This window comes from Quercus suber, unplaced genomic scaffold (genome assembly GCF_002906115.3).
Source record: "Quercus suber isolate HL8 unplaced genomic scaffold, Cork oak 2.0 scaffold_486, whole genome shotgun sequence".
NCBI lineage: Eukaryota > Viridiplantae > Streptophyta > Magnoliopsida > Fagales > Fagaceae > Quercus > Quercus suber.
In genome coordinates this window covers 194,035-209,617 of record NW_027069936.1, presented here as the reverse complement: position 1 = coordinate 209,617, position 15,583 = coordinate 194,035, and positions in this window count along the sequence as shown.

The window sequence follows — 15,583 nt, the reverse complement described above, 5'->3', positions numbered from 1 at the left end:
CTGCTGGTATGGAGGGTTTCAGGGCTAAGTACCACATTTCGCAGAGAGTAGCCCTGTAGTATTGTGCTTTAGACCAAATAGTCACAGATAATGTTGACACCCCATTTTGCAACCCGTATTTAACCTCACATGGAGGGTAAAAGGGTAATTTTGTATTGAAAATATGCATCTTGATTCTGGCCATTAGATCTTTAATCTCATTTCACTAAAATGATCTTGATGTTGTAACGATCAAATTGACTGGTCATAAGCCTTAATCGGACCATCGGATTGAAAGTTATCATCAAATCAAGTTTTAATGACTGAGATGCACTATCACAAATTTAATCCTACTATATGTGATTATGAACAATTGATTTCAATTGGTTATAAGTGTAATCAATTTGAGATCAATAACGTGTCATAATTTGATTGGTTAGAACTACATTTTATGGTGAGCTTGCATATACTTAATTAATTAGATAGTTAAACATTAATTATTCAATGAGTAATTTGTGCAATTATCTTTTAATTAGAGTAAATTTGGAATCAATTAAGTCTGAAATGGGAGTGATTGGAGCCATTTAATGTAAATTGGGAGCTAATTTGGGACCTATTAATGTTAATTGTGCTGAAACCATTTCCTAATAAATGACCTTTGCTCACAATTTCATCGATATCTCTCAGAATATTTGGAATCTGTGAATGAAGTTAATTTTTCCAGAAACTAGACATCCAGGGATTCAATTTGAGCACAAGAACGAGACAATTCCGATTAGAATCGAGTCAGATATGATTTTTTGAAGTTGGCTCTACGGGTTGTTACAGCAGCTACGAGAAAACCGAATTTTGGCTTGCTCCTCACTCCCATCAATCTTTCCATTTAATGCACCAGATTTTTCACAAGGCTAAAATGAGGTCTAGGTTCATGATTCTTTGTCAACCCTCATTAATGGTCTTCCATTTATATTCTCTCCACAACTACTATATAAACCCTCCCTCCCCTTCATTTCAAAGCACACAAAAAATCTCTTCTCTTCTCCTCTCTTGAGTTGTAGTAAAGTTGAGTAGTCTTGTTATATCCTGGTCTTCCTGAGACTCAAGGTATTAAGTGAGACTTACTCTCCCTCTCCTAGTTCTTCTTTTCTCCTCCACCCTTAGGACCTCCACCAAGAGTCTCCTCCTCCACTGTATGGATCTTGCATGAAAGTATAATCTCTTTCCCTAACTTGTTTTTTATGTTGTCATGATGAGAATTTAAGATTAAAGCATGACAGTAATTATTTAAATTCTCTTGAATATGTTTGAATGTTTTTAAATGTTCTTATGTGTTCTTCACATGTTCTTGGTTGTTCATCACATGTTCATGCATAAACACTAGTTTTAATCTTAAATCCACATCAAAAATATGAAAAATATGTTTGTTTCATAATTCTTTCAAATCCTTGAATTTAGGATATCATCATCCACACATATTCACAAGAATTTATTTTTCAATCCAAATGAAGTGCTTACTAAATTGAATTAGGGTTTATTACATGCACACATTTTAAATTCAACATGCAAATTGATTGATAACATATTGGATAATATGATATGAATATTAGCCACCATAATCTAGAAAACCGGTTTCACCGGGCAAGGTAGGTGCCTAATACCTTCCCACCTTGTAACATAGCCTCCGAATTTAGATCAAGGGTTAGTAGATCAAATACTTATCTATGTAATTTTCGATTTCTAGATTGTAACTAGAAAATAAAGCCATGTACTTTATCTTATATTGTATTTAGGACCAAAGCCATGTAATTTCTCATGTTCAATGTAAATTCAATTTCAAATTAATAAAATGATAAATTTTTCAATTATGGTTTTCTTATTAATTCCAACAATTAAATAAGTGGCGACTCCATTGTAAAACCCTTAATCTAAAGGGGAAAATATAATTAGTCGAACCTCCATTTTGAGAGGTAATAACACGACTCCACCCATTCACGTGGGTTTGGCCCAACACTCTAAAAAGGGGGGTCGGGGGCGCAGTCTCTCATAGATAGAAATGAGGGGGAGGTTGTTATCCTTATGATCACTTTCATAAAAGGAGGAATGACACTTCCCATGGGTGGGGTAACCCGGTACTATCTTATCAACCATAGGTTGAGCCCCCACTAGTGCGCGCCTAACCTATTTAGGGTTCTGGATAGCGTAGATGCTCTTAACAAGCAAATGGGCTTGGGACTCATGAGGCATGACATTGTTCACATGTACGAGTGCCACAAACTTGCCAACGCGGGATATTACCTCAAATCCCCATCCAACATTGTTAAATTGGTGTCGTGTCTTCCTAAGTCCAACAAAGGCATGAAGGATGACTACTTGATCACCTCTGGGGAATGGCACGACGGTTTTCACTGCCCAACTCAAGAGAGAGAACCAGGTGGGGTACCCTAGGTTTAGGTCCCTTGGCATAGGATTTAACTCTTTTAGCTTTACTACCTCTTCCCTTTAACACTTTGTTTTCCTTTAATGATGGGTTTTATTGATCTGACCATGATTTGCTCCTTGAATGTTTTTACAGATAAAAAGCACTTCGCTCCGAGACTCAACTTTGTTAACATTCAAGGTCTTAACAAAGTATTGAGGTTGGAGATATTCATAAGTGAAGATGGGCAACTGCAAGCTGTCCACTTGATACTTAACTTTGAGCCTTTGTCAAATCAGTTCTAGGATGTGGGCTAAGCGATAAGAGCCAGTGATCCCAAACTAGCCTGAATAGACGTTTCAGTGCTTGGCTTCTTGGCTCGAGGAGATTTGCCCCCTGTTAAGTTGCCCTCCCAACGTATCCCTCGTGAGGTAGTAGTTTCGAGGGAAGAAACAGTCTCTTCTCGCCTGTCTTTGGAGGCTGAGATCGACCAATTCCACCTTGGAAAAGAAGGAGAGGCACCAGAAAGACCTGTGGAGCTCTCGGATTCCAAAGCTGAATTTGACAAAATTTTCTGTGGCCCATTCTCCTAGACTTGTTGTTGCTCGGGTTGATACTAGCTCTGAGGAAGAGGAAGAGATGGCCTTGAACTTGAGGAGAGGCCTTAAAGATTTAGTGGCTGGGAGAAATAAGGGGTCGTCATCCAAGGATGCCCTAAAGACCCAACTTCCTCCCAATCCTCCCCTTCCCCTTCTCCCTTCCCCTCTCGGCCTGCACCCTGATCTAAACTTGCAAAAGAAAAAGAGGAAGGAGAAGGAGATCGAGGAAGAAGCTGAAGGGCCTGAAACAGTAAAAAACAAGCAAAGATAGACTAAAGGAGACTTCGGTGAAGAGCAAGGAGGTTGAGCACTCAGCCAATGTACGCCATCTGACCTGGAACCCCAAACTGAAGTTGGATGGCGCAGCATTGCCTTGGAATTCCACCATTAGGGAATTCCAGAAGGGCCATGCTTGCCTCATTGCCGAGGCTCTGAAATGCCCCATTTTGCTTCCCAAGGACATGGATGCCTTGAGGAAAATAAGGTAGCAAGAGCTTTTCCTGTCCCTGAAGAGGGACCTAGCCCTGGTAAGCCCCTAAGATCGCTTTATTTGTTTCCTTTCTTGCCCCTCTTTTCTATTTTGTTTCCAACATATTCCTTTGTTGTTTATGCGCAAGCTATCTAGGAAGTTTTTGTGGCCAAGGAATGGGTCAATAATGCTCAGAATAAAGCCAGGGTTGAGGCCAACCTCCGTGCCAAGGCTAACAAGGCCTTGGGCGCCTTTAGTCAGAAGAACAAAGAGCTGGCCAGAAAGCTAATTGAATAGGAGAGGGCGCATCTGAGTGTCGAGGCCGATTTAAAAACTATTGAGAAACAGGCTGAGGACCAGCGTCAAAAACTCCATATCACAGAGATAAAGCTGGCCACTCAGAGGTAGCTAGTCTTGGAGCTTAAGGGCGATCTGCAAAAGGCTAAAGAGGCATCTCAGATGGCCAATAAGGCTTCTAAGGCTACGGAGATGGCAGCCTATGAGCGCGGTGTACTGGAAACAGAGACGCAGCTAGCAGTGGAGATGGCAAGGATGTGTAGGGACTACTGCACTGAGGTATGGGCAGAAGCACTCAACCGGGTAGGAGTCCCTGCAAACTCCAAGCTGAGGAGAGCTGAGAACATTTACTTCCCGGAGGACATCCGAGAAATTCTTGCAACGCTCCCTCCTCTTAAGCAACTTTCCACCATCCAAGCCCCTTCTCCTAAACATTTAGTGTTTTGATTCAAGTTATTGAGCCATGTTTCAATCTTTGAAAGAAAATTTTAATTTTCTCTCTAATTCTCTCTTATTGGACCAACTTTATTTTAGATCATAGAGCGAAGCCAAGAGGTGCAAGTGTAGAAAAAGGCTTTTGTCCTTTGCAATGGGTAGTATTGGGAAAGGTAATACATTTTTTAGAGTTTTCTTTTCAAACCCTATTTTCATTTGATTGTTTTTATATAATATGCATTTGATTGTTTATGATTTAGCTTCATCAAATGCAGTTTTATTTTTCCTTAGAATTTGAGACTCTAGAGGTGATGAAATTGTTAGTGTTATATTATTTGGTGGAATGGGTTGTTGGCTCTGGTGCAGGGGTTGGATCAAATTGATGGAGCCACTCCCTAAATGTTATGTTTTCTGCCATTGCCCATATTATTGTTAGTTTTTATTTACTTATTATGGTTTTTGCCCTAGAAAAACATTTTAAAAAATTTGGTGGGTTAAACCCCTTCGCCTCTTTAGCTCGCTTTGACCCTTCTTTATCACTATTATTATCTTTGGTACCGGCAAAGCTATAAGTAGAGAGAAAAATAAACATATTGGTAAAAAATTGAGGGGCACAACCACCATCAGACCACCAGTAAGGTTTTTTATTCCACTTTTAAAAATTTGGACTCTTTAGTATTGTGGTTAGATTGGTTTTTATTGAGGAATTTGAATTAATTTGTGGTCAACACAAAAGGCGCTATGTAAGCCTTCATTTGGGAAGATCAAACTCTTGAAACCTATTTTTTTCCCTAAAAATAATCACTAGGTATTAGATTATATAAATACACTACATGTTATCTTCAAAATCCAAACCTAGAATTTATATTTTGATAAACTTTACCATCCCCTTTGAGGAAGTAGCTACTTATGCACATAGATATTAGTATATGTGTTTGACTAAATGCTCAAGTTAAAATCTAGTCAGGCAACATAATTATGCACGCGGAGAATTAGTTTGGCTATCTATTTGGTTGCAACACTTATATGTTCTATGATATCTATTTTTGATGTCTTTGTTTTAGACTAGGTTGAGAAGTCTAAAAACAAAGACTCTCTGTTCTCTAATTTTTTTTTTTTTTTTTTTTACAAGATAAGTTTTCTTATGGTGGAATGCTTGAAATAAATAATGGAAATCAATAGGCTTTGATAGTTCTTCATGCATTAGAAGAGAAGAGGGGCCAACCCTTCATCCTCAAAGTGTTCAACAAAATACCTAACCCAAACTGAAAAAGAAAAAGGGGCTTAGGCTTGGAGGCGTGGCTTATAAAGATAGTGTTGACTTTAAGCATCCTCCAAGTTTTATTATGTATCATCTTTAAAGGATGCCAACAATATTGATCTTATGGAAAAAGTTACATAAAATATTGAGAAAAAAAAAATGATATTTGCATAGTTATATAGCTTCAGCTAAAGCAATCAAGCATACTTTTAGCCTTCAAAGAACACATATCTACGAGTGGCTAAACGTTCATTTTGGGTAGTTTTAACTTTTCATATAATTCACCTTCACATATTCATTTATTTTAATTTATACTTTTCTATAAATTTTTTTTAATATAGATATTTATAAGTAAACAATGAAATAATGATTCATGAAGAATCAAAAAAAAAATATATATATATATATATTATCTATACATATTCATCCTGTGCGGTTGTAACGTTATATATAATTTTGCATTTATATATTCATCTACTTTACTTTAGATGTTTATAACTAAATAATGAAATCTATGAACAAGGTAATTAAAACAATCATATTTCTACTCTTGAAAAAGTCACCAATTTTTTTTTTTTTTTATTTTAAAAAGGCCTTTTACATTTCCTTGGAAAATCATTAAAAAAAATTAAGGCTCATTATTAGTTCCGTTAAGATATTAATTATAGGTGTCTTAATTGATTGAGACCAAACTAGAGAAATGTCTTTTATATTTCCTTGAAAATTTAGTAGGGAAAAAAAAAAAAAAACCTTTGACCTACCACTAACATAACTACATCTATAACTAATAATCATAAAAATTACAGCTACCAAGAGAACATACAAAGTAATAAAGAATAAACGAAGGAAGAAAAAAAGAAGTGAAATCAAATGTCAATTAGTATTTGTTAAATGGAAAATAAAGTATTCTCTAGAAAAAATGGAAAATAAAGAAGTGGTCAAGAGGAGTAAAAAAATAAAATAAAGATGACCATATAGAGGACATTAAAAACCTTACAGTGCAATAAAATCAACCATTACATTCACTTAATTAAATCAATAATCAGCAATTAAACATAATAATACAAAATTCAAATTTAAAACTAATCAATCTCTAACTAGGGAAATTATAATTCCTATCATAACTAAAAATAAGATGTTCTCCAATTAATAATAATAGAAATCATATAAGAAACAAAGTTGAAAATCATCAACTAGTAAATATATGATAATGGTAAGAAACGTTATAGATGAGATCATGAAAATTATGATAAAACTAATTAAAAAAAAAAAAAACTCTTTACAAAGTTTAGGGACCAAAATAGTATTTTACCTAAAAAATTATCATGTGCAATGCGCGGGTCTGCAACTAGTGTTGTATATAATCAAAGGTTTTTGATCCTTGCTAATAAAGCATTCATCTCACCCGGGAAATGGAATTCTTTTTTTGTTGCTTTTCTTTTGTACAAGTGGCCTTTAGAACAGCATCATCCCACAAATGTTTGTCTACAATATCATCTATATCAGTGGTGGCTCTAGATTTTTTTTAATTATTTTTTTTTAGGGTGGTTCTTAAGAAGCAGAAATTACACTATCTAATAAAAAGAGATATTAATATATTGACTCCAACAACAACCAAAAACACACAAATTTATATCTAAACAAAGACTTTCTATGTTAAAGTCAATACGAATTCACTTAGAAAATGAAAATAAATTTTGCACAAGAAATGAATCTTGCACAAGAGATAAATCTTTTTTTTGAGGAAGACACAAGAGATAAATCTTGAGTACGTGATTTCCTTATTAAATATTTGTCCATAATAACTAGTAAAAGAATAAATAATAAACTATAAGTTCATTTAAAATATTAATAAAATTATTTTTATTTAATTATTTCATTATATTTTTTTACTGACCACTAGTAGTCTAGCACACTCCCTACTATTTAGTTCGCTTTACACAATGTAAGACTAAAAATATACTCCATCATCCACCCAGCTCAGCCCACTGAGTAACATAGTTGGGTTTTTTTTTTTTTTTATTTATTTGTCAGGGAAAAAAAATCAAAGTTTTTTTTTTTTTTTTTTTGCTTTTTAGCTGACATATTGATATACTATAGATCCACAAGGACCAATCTTTGAAATGGCTTTTCACTTGTTCCTTTTTTTAGCAAAAGTGATTTTGTGAATCTTAAGGAAAGAGAAAATCATCTGTCAAGAATTCTTTTTTCCTTTGTTTATAAGGAAAGAGATGAGAGAAATAAAATATGGAAATAATTGGTTTTTATGGGTCTCACCAATTTTATATTTTTTTCATTCCCTCCAAATCCACAAAATTATTCTTACATTTATACACATGAAAATTTTCAAATATTTGTGAAATTACATTTATATTTTCATAATTAAATATTAACTTAGAATTTATAAGGATAAAGTAGTAAATTTATTTTTTTTATTACTATCTTTCTTACCTTTTTCTTTCCCTCTACGTCTAATCACACGAATAAATATATTTTTTTCCCTTCTGTTTTCACAAAAGTCAAAAACATGTGGGACGCTCTTTGAACTTTGTAGGATTGCGCGAAAGAGGGTATCCTTGGTAGTTGGCACCATCCACTTTTGTTTGCTCTTGAGCAAAAAATGGTGCTAGTAATATTAGATATTTTAATACATAAATCTATTACTGACAATGAAAAATAGTTCAAACATTTATATATTATTTTGTTGAAATAAAATACTAATTATATTTTTTATCATATTAATTTGTAATTTTTTTATTATAAAATTTGTATCAAAGTTATAACAAATTTTATTAAAAAAATGCTTATAGTCAGATATGACAAGAATTTGATTAATGCCAATTAAATAACATAATAAATGAAGCATAAATTACTTTTTTCCTTTTTTTTTTTTGATTGACTTGGTTAGGTTTGTGGTTAATTTTACCCCTCCCTAACATTACTGATTACTCTCGCCATCGTATAAGTTGGGTTCAATGGTCCTTCTTAAAAAAAAAAAGAGTTGGGTTCTATGGTTTACCAAAAAATAAGTTGTTTTCTTATGGATAAATGCATGTTCACCTTCAATAGATGTTACAACTCACTTATCAAGAGCTTTATAGTTTAATTGACACTTCTTTATGCACAAAGTACTTAGGGGTCTAGAGTTCGATTATTGTAACTATCTAAAAAAAAATGTTACAACTCACCTTCAATTGCCCTTCCCCCGTCTGAGCGATGTTCTCAAGGAGGAAGCTCTTTTGTTTTCTCCTTTGTAATTTTTTCTGTTTTTTAATAAAATTTTATAGTTCAAAAAAAAAAAAAAAATTACTGATAAGAAGTTAGCTATTTACTACTTACTATTCTCAACACATGAATATAAGGTCGAACTTTTAACACACACTTCCATGATATTGCAATGTAAAATTAAAGCATAAGTATGGTACCTAGAAAGTTAAAATCTCAGTTGCGCTATCTCAGTTTTTGTCATCCAAAATCTGATGTTGTAGAACCCACAATTTTCAGTCTAAAAGTTAATGTTGAAGATGGATCTACAGCAACTAAATGACAGCAGAACAAGAAGGAAACGACACCAGGTTGCTTTGATGAAATAAGTAAAGAAGCTAAGAAAACGGCAGCATTTTGTTCAATGAAGAAACAGCAAACGCGTGAGAAGTTGTAAACTTAAGAGAAGCACGTGCAAAACCAGATGTCATGATCTGGTTGGTCAAGCTCAGAAGCCGTTTCACAGTGGAGTTTGTTAGGAGTTAGTTACAAGCTTGGTTTTACTTTCCCGCCTTTTTCTTTCTTCTCTTGTTGTATATAAACAGAGCAGTTACATTATTTGTACACATCTTTTTCATTTTTTTTGATTCAATATACAGAATACTCTCAGATTTAGAGAGGTTTTCACATTGCTTTCTAGAATCTTCTTTTCTTATAGTTAGTTTATTTGTGCTTGATTTATTGAAATCCAACTTCTGAAGGAGGGTATAACCAAGCAGGCAAAGAAATCGGCTGTAACGGTGTTTGTGTGAATTTCTTTTGTCAGGCCTTCCACTCCACTAAAAAAAATTAATTATTTGGAATGTAGTCAATGTGCAATTTGGTGAAAGAGTTTAATGTGTCTAAATATATATGTGCTTGTTCAGATTGCTTTGATTACAAGCATTTTGTCAGCTAAAGTCACTCTGGACAGTAGTCAGTGAGCAATTACTAAAATCACTCTCAGGACATGGAGGACTATGAGCTGGGAATAATGCTCTCTCTCTCTCTCTCTCTCACACACACACACAATACTACATATATTATAAGATTTTGTTGATAATGGAACTCTTATTCACTTAATGAAATGTTTACATCAGCTCTGCCCTTTATATACAAAATAGAGGAACGGTTACTAACTTAACAGATTAACAAACTTCTAACTAACTCACTTAACACTAAAACTAAAAACTCACGTGCTCTCTCACGTGTAATACTAAAACATTATATACAATAGAGCTAAACTACATTCAGTTTATACAAAGAATTATGCAAAGCTACATGTCGTTGCCTTCTATTTCTAAGTCTGACTTCTGCTGCGACTGATGCTGCTGCTGCATACTCTGCTGCTGCTGCTGCAATCTTTGACACTCCCCCTCAAGATGGACACCACTGGAGTGAATATTTAGGATTCCCATCTTGCCAATTAAGACAGTAAACTGACTTAGATTCAAGGCCTTTGTCAATAAATCTGCCAATTGAGAATGGCTCCTAATATTCATCAACCTTATAACTCCATCCTCTACTTTGTCTCTCACAATATGACAGTCAATTTCAATGTGTTTTGTGCGTTCATGAAACACAGGGTTAGATCCTATGTGGATTGCTGCCTCACTATCACTGAACAACAACGCTGCTTTGTCATGTTCTATATTTAGATCCTTCAACAAGTACAAAATCCAGGTCACTTCACACACAGCCACAGCCATTGACCTGTACTCAGCTTCTGCAGTAGATCTAGATACTATATTCTGTTTCTTAGACTTCCAAGAGACCAATGAGTCACCTAGGAAAACACAGAAACCTGTAATGGACCTTCTGGAATCTAGACAAGCAGCCCAATCTGCATCTGCAAAGGCTTTTATGTGCAGTGAAGTGTTTGATGGAAAAAACAATCCTTGACCTGCCGTGCCTTTAATGTACTGGATGATTCTATATGCTGCCTTTAAATGAGGTTTTCTAGGCTTAGACATGTACTGACTTAACCTGTGCACAGAGTAAGTAATATCCGGCCTAGTGATTGTCAAGAACAGCAGTCTACCTATCAGCCTTCTATACATTCCAGCATCATGTAGTAACTCACCATCATCTTTGCTCAACTTTAAAGTAGCTTCCATGGGAGTTCTAGCTGGTTTACAACCAAGCATTCCAACATCATGAACAATTTCAAGAGCATATTTTCTTTGACACAAAGAAATGCCCTTTTGTGATCTTGCAACCTCCAAACCCAGAAAATACTTCAAACTACCCAAATCCTTAAGTTTGAAATGCTTGTTTAGATACACTTTAAGGTCTTCTACAGCTTTAGGATCATTGCTACCAATTAGGATATCATCAACATAAACTAGAAGAGCAATGAACAATCTACCATCCTTCTTAATGAATAAAGAGTAATCTGCTTTGGATTGAACAAAACCATGCTGCAATAAGGTGTTTGAAAACTTTGAAAACCATTGCCTTGAAGCTTGCTTAAGGCCATACAATGACTTATGCAATTTGCAAACCAATTCCCTTTTTAACTCCTTGGACTCCCCCTTTCTATCCAACTCCCCCTTGCTGTGCAAACCAGGAGGAAGAGACATGTAGACATCTTCAAGGAGATCACCATTTAGAAAAGCATTATTAACATCTAATTGGTGAAGACTCCAACCTTGCACAGCAGCCAATGCCAAAAACATTTTGACAGTGACCATTTTAGCCACAGGGGAGAAAGTCTCAGTGTAGTCTAAACCCTCTTGTTGGGTATAACCCTTGGCAACCAACCGTGCCTTATACCTCTCTATGCTACCATCAGCCTTGTATTTGATTTTAAAAACCCATTTACAGCCAACAACCCTCTTATTTGATGGCAAGGGAACGACAGACCAAGTGTGATTCTGTTCTAATGCATCAATCTCAGCTGCCATAGCAGCTTCCCAGTTAGGATCACCAACAGCTTGATGGTAAAATTGAGGTTCCTTAAGGGTAGAAATGTTATTACAGAAGTGAGAATAGCTAGGAGACAATTTTTGAGAAGAAACAAAATTAGAAATGGGGTACCGAGTAGAAATTGTATTGCACTGGTAGGATTGGAGATATGGAGGAGGTTTAGACACCCTAGTAGACCTTCGAAGAAAGGGAATAGAAGCATCAGGGGATGTTGAAGGAGTATGTTCAGGTTGTAAAATAGCATCATCAACAATGTCATTAGGTAAGTAGATGGACAAATCCTCTGGAAGATCAGAAAAATGAGCTTCAAGGATTTGAGAATCTGGACTAACAGTATGAGATTGGACCTTAGGATCATCAATAGGTAAAGGAGGGGCATCAGGAGTACAAATGTGAGAAAAAGGATCAGATGGTGAAGACAAAGTTGAAGATGGAATAGAGTGAAAAGGAAAAATAGCCTCATGAAAAGTAACATCCCTTGAAACAAAAATTCTTTTAGAATGTAAATCAAGTAATTTGTAACCTTTAACAGCAAAAGGGTAACCCAAGAAAATACATTTGATGGCTCTAGGATCAAATTTAGACCTGTGATGAGCCAATGTGGATGCAAAACAGAGACAACCAAACACCCTAAGAGAATGATAATCAGGGACTTTTCCATAAAGTAACTCAAAAGGGGTCTTATGATGAAGAAGAGGGGAGGGAAGCCTATTAATGAGATGCACTGCTGTAAGAATACAGTCACCCCAATAGGCAATAGGAACTTTGGACTGAATCCTCAAAGCCCTTGCAACACATAAAATATGTTGATGTTTCCTCTCCACAACAGAATTTTGTTGTGGAGTGGCAACACAACTATGTTGGTGTATAATACCATGACTCTTGAAGAAATCAGTCATTTGAAACTCAAGGCCATTGTCTGTTCTAAAAACCTTAATAGATTTATTGAACTGAGTGTTGATCATGAAATAAAATGATTGTAAAAGAGGCCTAGTATCAGACTTAGACTTCATGAGATAGACCCAAGTTGACCTAGTACAATCATCAACAATAGTAAGGAAGTATTTGTGGCCTTCAACAGTAGGAACTGAATATGGACCCCAAATATCACAGTGTACAATATCAAAAGGTATTTTAGAAATGTGATTAAGGAAAGGAAACGGCAGTCTTTTGTGTTTTGCAAGTGGGCAAATCTCACAATCTTTATTAAAAGTACAAACAACATCAGGAAGTACATTCTTTAAAGAGGAAAGTTTAGCATCAGAGGGATGTCCTAATCTGAGATGCCATAAGGAAGAAGGTACAACAACATTATTGATTACAGGGGATTGTGATTTATTAAAAAAAGACTTGAAAACAGAATTGAAAAGGGATTGAAAGGATGAACCAGAGTTGATTGGAGAGGTACAAGCATCTGAGGGGTTTTGCTGCAGCAAATATAACCCATCATGAACTTCACCCACACCAATCGTCCTCCAGCAAATAAGGTCCTGTATGAAGCAAAGATTGGCTAAGAAAATAAGGCAACAGGAAGAAGATTTTGTAATTTGACTGACTGACAAAAGGTTGAAAGAGAAAGAAGGGACACAAAGCACATTATGAAGAACTAGATCAGTTGAAAGGGAAATAGAACCTATATGGGTTACTATAGCTGTTTCACCATTTGGAAGTTGAACATTAGTGCTAATGGCAGTAAAATTTGTAAACAAATGAACAGAATGCACAATGTGGTCTGTTGCTCCAGTATCAATAACCCAAGTATCTCTATTAAAAACTGTCTTATGTACTATTTGAGCAGAAAATATGGAATGCTTCAAATTGATGCCTTCAAAGAAAGTCATACCTGACATATTGAGAACATTGCTAGACTGAGAAACAGTTTCTTGGCGTGATGCTTGAGATTCTGGATGGGTCTTGATCACATTACCAGCCATATGGACCTCCTTATTTCCCATGTTAAGCTGAGCAGCTTGCATTTGATTGCCTAACATAGCCAGAAACTGCTGACATTGCTCCTTAGTGAAGGGAAATTGATTATCATCAATAACTGACTGAGCTCTCTCTGTAAAATCTTCTTGAACACCAACTTGATTCACAATTGGATTCTTTCCTTTAGGTTTGAAACCAGGAGGAAATCCATGTAGTTTGAAACACTTCTCCGCAGTGTGACCAAGTTTCCCACAATGATTACAGATAGGCCTATCCTTGCCCTTAGAATTCTTACCCACAGGAAAAGAAATAGCATTGTAACCTTTCACAGCAAGAGCAGTTGACTCAACGTGAGCATTTGAGCTTCCCACACGTCTCTGCCTTTCTTCTTGAATCAACAGAGAATATGCTTTGTTAATGGATGGAAGTGGTTCCATTAACAAAATTTGCCCTTTAATTTGAGAATATGAATCGTTGAGTCCCATTAAAAATTGCATCACAGAATCTTGAAGATGAACATTCTCAATTCTTTGTGAAAGATTGCAAGTGCACTTCCCACAAGAACAAGTTAGGGCAGGTCTGAAATTCTTGAGTTGATCCCAATACAGTTTCAATTGAGTGAAATAAGAAGTAATTGAAGAATCACCTTGATTCACTGATGCAATATCCTTCTGCAACTCAAAAACCCTAGGTCCATTACCTTGGGAGTGTGTATCTCTTAGATCATTCCATATTTCCAATGCCGTGTCTCTATAAGTGATGCTTACTCTGATCTGAGGTGAGACAGCTTTCATCAACCATGAACCAACCATATTATCGCATCGAATCCAAGCATCGACTGCCGCTGGTGTTTTGACCAATGGAGAAGATAAAGTGATTGAGCCATCAACGAAGCCAAACTTATTCTTCACAATCAGAGCCTTCTTCATAGATCGAACCCAGGCATGATAATTTTCACCAATCAAGACCTCTGATACGAGCATAGCTCCAGGGCTTTCAGCATGATGAAGATATAGAGGATTACGAATATCCTCTACCAATGCTGGATCACGTTCAATCGAAGTAGAAGGAGAATCTGGTGTAGAGGTTGTGGACGCCATTGAAGCAACTCAAAGCTCTCAAGAATGAAACCCTAGAATTTGGGAATTTTCTAGAACGAGACTAGAACTTGAGAGAGCCTTTGCTCTGATACCATATAAGATTTTGTTGCTAATGAAACTCTTATTCACTTAACGAATTGATTACATCAGTTCTCCCCTTTATATACAAAACAGAGGAACGGTTACTAACATAACAGATTAACAAATTTCTAACTAACTCACTTAACACTAAAACTGAAACTCACGTGCTCTCTCACGTGTAATACTAAAACATTATATACAGTATAGCTAAACTACATTCAGTTTATACAATTAATTACACAAAACTACATGTCGTTGTCTTCTATCTCTAAGTCTGCCTTCTGCTGCAATTGATGCTGCTGCTGCATACTCTGCTGCTGCTGCTGCTGCTGCTGCAATCTTTGACAACAGTGATTGCCCACACACCCCATCCCTCACAAGTTCACAACCCAAAGTCACCAACAAGAAGAACTAGGCTTGAAAGCCCAAAAGAAGCTGGAAAGATACCATACGGCCACCAAAATTAAATATTGGATCAGCTCAAACAAGCCCAAATTATATAAAAGCATTAATCGAAGAAGATTTCATAACAAAGCTCACTCCATGAAATTTCCTGGTCCAGAAAGCACATGAAAATTGATCATGGGTCATGAATTGTCACTTTCAATATCAATATACCATTTAAAATGGTATTTTTTTTCCAAGAATTGTCACAAAAATTATAGTCTTTAACCTTTGATATTGTACAACGAAATTAATAATCTAATGGATACCTCAAAGAGAGTAGCAAGGAAAAGAAAACAGAAAAATATGTGTTATGCTACAATATCTTCGAGGGACATGACATTACCAAATTAGTTCTAACATTATTAATGTATATATATATATATTCATAGGTAAAGATGA